Genomic DNA, 6,201 nt, shown 5'->3' on the forward strand with positions numbered 1-6,201 from the left:
TTTGCCACACTGTGCCAGCAGCTCCAACCTAACCAGTTCATTGTTGATTTTTTTGCACAAATAACATTTTTGTAATTGTACTACTGTACTATGTAAAGTTTTAAACCATTCAGTAAACTTAACTGTTTCCAGTTGCCCATTACATGTGTTTGAGTCAAGTGCACTTATGCATGACAAATAAAGAATTTTTTCTTAAAAATAAGTGATGTTGTACTGTAATATCAGTTGTAATGTCTCTTTTCCAATTAGAACTAACAGAACAGAACTACCTGTAATGTACTATATTGACCATGTCAAGGTATGTTCGGTTACTAGGCAATACCATGCTGGATCCAGACGAACTTCCTGTTAGCTAACAAAGTACTAACCCGGTATCAGCTGACTCACAGGAAGTTCAGTAGCAGCCAGGTGTTGCCCAGTAACCAAACATTCCTTGAAATGGTCAATTCATTCAGAATTTGGCAAAATGTGAATTTAGTAGTATGGGTACTGTTGTATAATATTGTGCATACTAACTGATCCAATATTGATCAAAGATCAGATCAATATTGGATCAGTTATATGTACAATATTATACCACTGAAAAAGGTGTTGCATCTACCTCAATGAATCATGGACATCGGTTGCATGAAATAAAATCATGTTTTGCTATCATTAATCTTTCATAAGAATATAGTAAGACAATTTTATAATAGACAAACATGATTTTATTATGCAATTTAATCCCAAAGCTTTCATGTTCATGACACAATAAAAAACATGTTTGTCTAACAATGTGATGACATAACAATGTAGAACATGCAGCTGGGGTTCTAGAATCCAGCTGCAGTACACATGCCGTTGATTTACCTGCCATTCCTCTGTGAAGAGCTAGATAGATAGATTAGTTATTCGTTCTTCTCACAGTTTTTCTCCAACTCTCGCTATCCGAAAGTCACCAGACAATGAATCCTAGTGCGCCTATTCAACCGACGGCCTCCTTGTATGTAGGAGATCTCCACATGGACACCACTGAAGGAATGCTATTTGAGAAATTCAGCCCTTCTGGACCGATCACCTCTATAAGAGTGTGCAGGGACATGAGGACACGCCGGTCTCTCGGGTACGCTTTCGTCAACTTCCAACAGCGAGCTGACGCCGAGCGCGCCTTGGACACCATGAACTTCGACGACGTCAACGGGAGACCCATGCGCATCATGTGGTGTCAGCGTGACCCCTCTAGAAGGAACAGTGGAGTCGGCAACATCTTCATCAAGAATTTAGCGAAGGCTTTCGACAGCAAGGACCTCTACGACACGTTCTCCGAGTTCGGGGACATCCTTTCCTGCAAGGTAGCATCTGACGAGAACGGCTTCTCTAAACGCTTCGGCTTCGTCCAGTATAACACCCAGGAGGCTGCAGAGAGAGCTATCGAGAGACTCGACGGCACGCTGTTGAACGACCAAAAAGTGTTTGTCGGACACTGGAAGTCTCGCAAAGAGCGAGAGTTCACTAACGTGTACGTCAAGAACTTTGGGGAGGATATGGACGACCGACGCCTGAAGGAGAGGTTTGAGAGATTCGGACCGGCCCTGAGCGTCCGGGTCATGACTGATGCCGCTGGTAGATCCGTGGGTTTTGGATTCGTCAACTTCGAGAGGCACGAGAACGCCAAGAGGGCCGTCGAGGAGATGAACGGCCAGGAGATAAACGGGAGGCGGGTCTACGTGGGCCGGGCCCAGAAGAGAGGAGAGCGCCAGGCTGTCCTGAAGAGCCAGTTTGAGCAACTGAACCAGGGCCACAGGACCACATACCAGGTGTGTGTTTATGAAGGAAAAAATGTGACAGCTGCTGGTGAAAAGTAGTCAAAGCAACCAGTAGGCAAAGTCATTATTATTTAATTTTTTTTACATGTGCTTAAACTACAGATTGTACGCTTTCGAATGATGTGTCATACAATCACAATCCAGAGAAAAAGCTGTTTAAAGAGTTGGTTGTTTTTCCCACCTTCACACAGCCAGCTAATGGGCGGTAACACAACCACTCCCCCTCTAGATTGACAGCTGTCAATATCTGTCAGTGTTAGTCACTGGGTGAGATAGCTACAGCTAACATTATTATGTGTATAAGAAAAAGAAGCTGATAGTCTCTGTAAACATTCTTGATGTATTTGAGGTATAAAAACATCTCACTAAACATGCTCTCTCTCTACCAGCAGGGTGTCAACCTGTACGTGAAGAACTTGCACGACCGCTTGGACGACGACCAACTGCACAAAGAGTTCTCCCGCTTCGGAACCATCACCAGCGCGAAGGTGATGATGACGGAGGAAGGACGAAGCAAGGGATTCGGCTTCGTGTGCTTCTCCTCCCCCGAGGCGGCCACCAAGGCCGTGACCGAGATGAACGGCCGCATCGTGGCCACCAAGCCCCTGTACGTGCCCCTGGCCCAGCGCAAGGAGGAGCGCCAGGCTCTCAGAACCAACCGGAACATGCCACAGAGGATGGCCAGCGTCTGCGCCGTTCCCGACCCAGACTTCCTACCTAACTTACCCTACCAGGTTGCTCCCCCACCTGGACTCTTCATGGCTTCTCACATTCCACAGACCCAGGACTGTGGAACCGCCCAATACTCCTCAGCTCAGCTGAGACCCACTCATCACCTGGCTACCCTCGAACCTGAGGCGAAACCTCAGCACTTCCAGAACACGCCCGACGACACCACCACGTCTCCATGGGCTACCGGGCCTCAGACCTTCGATGCTATGACCCCCGCCACACCTTCCCAGGTGCCCCGTAGGATGACGTCTCAGCACATAGGTCAGTTTATTTAGTGAAGCATGCCTGCGCATAGCAAGGTTCCCACGGGTCTTTGAAACCCTTGAAAGTTTGTGAGTTTGAGAAAAAGAAATCAAGGTCTTAAAAGTTTTTTGAAAATAGACATGGGCCATTGAAAGTGCTTGAATTCCCCTCTCTCTCTCGCTAAAAAATAAATAATATATATTCAAAAATGTTTTACTCAGCTCGTCAACTAGCTCCGTCTCAAACTATGCCGTGTTGGGTCCTTGAATTTGAGGGAATCGAGTCTTGAAAGTCCTTGAAAGGTGCTTGAATGGGATGTTTCAGAAGGTGTGGGGACCCCTGACATAGAGACAAGAGCACTATCCAAACATTTGCCATAAATATCCCTTTGGTTATGCTTATCTTCCCCTCTCATCTACCCAGGCCTTGAGAAAGCACCCTGCCGTTGCAGATGGTGATCCAGCTATGGCACGGCTGCACGCTGTGCCCCAGAACAAGTCCACAGCTGGTGGACACGACCGCCAGCAGCACACGGCTCCCCAGCTACAAGTCCCCGTGCAGCAGCCTGCTGTCCATGTCCAGGACCAGGACCAGGAGACACTGACTGCCTCCATACTGGCTACAGTTCCCCATGAGGACCAGAAGCAGATGATAGGTGAGTCTATTTGTTTGTTTCTATGGATACCCATTAGCTGTTACAGTTACTGTAGAATTTCTACCTCCTGAAATGATGGCTAGGACTGGTGTTATCAAGCGAAAGGTTCTTTATATACAAATCTGCTGACATGCACTTGTGATCACTTTCAATTCAATAAAACAAGCTGTTAGATATTCACTTTCATATTCTGGACGGTACAATTCGCATTTCTCAAAAACAACAAACTGTCAACTTCTGTGAGACGTCTTGCTGCAAGGCATTCTGGAAACTGCAGTTCTGAAACCCATTCTTTAACTAATACAACAGAAATGTACTTCTTTTTTTTTAACTACCTTAACGATAAATAATAACTCTTTTAACTGTCAATCAATCATGTAACATATTAATCAATCTCTTTTAACTGTCAATCGATCAGGTAACCTATAACGTTACAACAGTTACTGTTACTGATATTTACTCCCTCCTCCCTCCAGGTGAGCGTCTCTTCCCATCCATCCTCAGCATGCACCCCAGCATCGCCCCCAAGGTCACGGGCATGCTGCTGGAGATGGACAACCGTGATCTGCTGCGCCTGCTGGCGTCTCCTGAGGCGCTGCGCTACCAGGTGGATGAAGCGGTCGCTGCGCTGGAGGCCCACTGGGCTGAGGAGGCTGTACCGAAAATTGGCCACTTCCCAGAGTTCCAAGCGGCTAACGCATAAAAAAGGAGACCCGGACTATGAAACAATACCGATTCACCGATGAAATAAAATGTTAGCATTGAAAAAAAACGATTACGAAATGAATTAATTATTTCATTAGGAAATTAAATTGATGGACTCGGCTGTGTCTAGAAAAGGGTAAACTGGACCTTGACGATAAAAGTAAAAACCCTGGTTGGACTAGATAGACCAACAACAAGGCCTCCTAAGTGGTAACTGGACTGCACTTATACAGCGCCTTTATCCAAAGTGCTTTACAACCGCCTCTCATTCACCCATTCACACACACATTCACACACCAACAGCGGCAAGCTACCATGCAAGGTCGCCGGCCCGCTCACTCACTGGGAGCAATTTGGGGTTCAGTGTCTTGCCCAAGGACGCTTCGACATGTGCCTAGCCGGGGACTCGAACCGCCGATCTGCCAACCTTGCGATCATTAGACGGCGGCTCTACCTCCTGACTCCTGGTGAATAAACTACTAAACCCCTCAAAAAAAGTTTGGAAACGTTATTTCAGTCGATTCTTGCTCCCCTTTAATAATACCAATTGGTATTGTATTTTATATCGTTGGAAAGCCTGATTAGTCACCTTTACACCGAGGTACAACTTGTAAGGATCATGCATTCGTGGAATGAGTTACACAGCTAAAGGTGTGGGTAGCGGCCCAAAATGTTTTGCCAAAAACGACTAGATCACTTTTATGGCCCGGCGATCAGCTATGCACCGCCAGGGAGTGTGTGAAGTGTGCGCTCCCACAGGCACCTGGAGACATTGTCTTGTCAAGGTAAACACAATAAATTACATTTAATTAAAACTCGGCTGTTAAAATGCAAAAGGAAACAGTTGGAGTTTGTTTTAGGGCCATGGCTTTGAATGATATCTTGTAGAAATCGTATTGCAATGGAAGATGGAAGCTGTAGCGTTTTGCCTGTTTGTGAACTACATGTCTCCCGATACTGTCTCACGTTATCCTTCACAGAGGAAATACGGCCTCACGTTATCCTTCACAGAGGAAATACTGCCTGCCAGTGAGTCAGTGTAGGGAACAGACAGCAAAAAAACTAAGGTGGAAAAAGATTAAAGGTTAAACCTCTGCAGGGAGCGACAAATGCAGAGCAACACGTGAGAGAGAGAGAGAGAGAGAGAGAGAGAGAGAGAGAGAGAGAGGGGGGGGGGGGGGGAGAGAGAGGACAGAGTAGGAAGAGAGAGAGAGAGAGAGAGAGAGGGGGGAAGAGAGAGAGGACAGCGTAGGGAGAGAGAGATAGAGGACAGAGGAGGGAGAGAGAGGGGGGGAGAGAGAGAGAGGGGGGAGTAGGGAGAGAGAGAGAGGACAGAGTAGGGAGAGAGAGAGAGGACAGAGTAGGAAGAGAGAGAGAGAGAGAGAGAGAGGGGGGAAGAGAGAGAGGACAGCGTAGGGAGAGAGAGATAGAGGACAGAGGAGGGAGAGAGAGGGGGGGGGAGAGAGAGAGAGCGGGGAGTAGGGAGAGAGAGAGAGGACAGAGTAGAGAGAGAGAGAGAGAGAGAGTGAGGACAGAGAAGGGAGAGAGAGAGAGAGAGGGGGGAGTAGGGAGAGAGAGAGAGGACAGAGTAGAGAGAGAGAGAGGGGGGGGAGTAGGGAGAGAGAGAGGACAGAGTAGAGAGAGAGAGAGAGAGTGAGGACAGAGAAGGGAGAGAGAGAGAGAGAGAGAGAGAGAGAGAGCACTCAGGCCTGCTAGGTGACCTTCTCTCTCCTCCCTCCGTCTCCTGCAGTCTAACAACATTACTCACACGGTGGTTGGTCAACGAGGACCTGAGGGAACTGCTTTTAAACAACTTAGAAACACTGTTACACAGAGCAGTGTGTTGGGTTCTAGCTGTGTGTGTGTGTGTGTGTGTGTGTGTGTGTCTGTCTGTGTGTGTGTGTGTGTGTGTCTGTGTGTCTGTGTGTCTGTGTGTCTGTGTGTGTGTGTGTGTGTGTGTGTGTGTGTGTGTTCTGTCCTCTGTTCTGTCTAGCCAGCGGAGGGTAGTCAGCAGCAACGGGAGACAGGTGTTCAGGGACTACGGATGAAAACTAGCCTTCT

This window comes from Nansenia antarctica (genome assembly GCF_963989245.1).
Source record: "Nansenia antarctica genome assembly, chromosome: 16".
NCBI classification, from domain to species: domain Eukaryota; kingdom Metazoa; phylum Chordata; class Actinopteri; order Argentiniformes; family Microstomatidae; genus Nansenia; species Nansenia antarctica.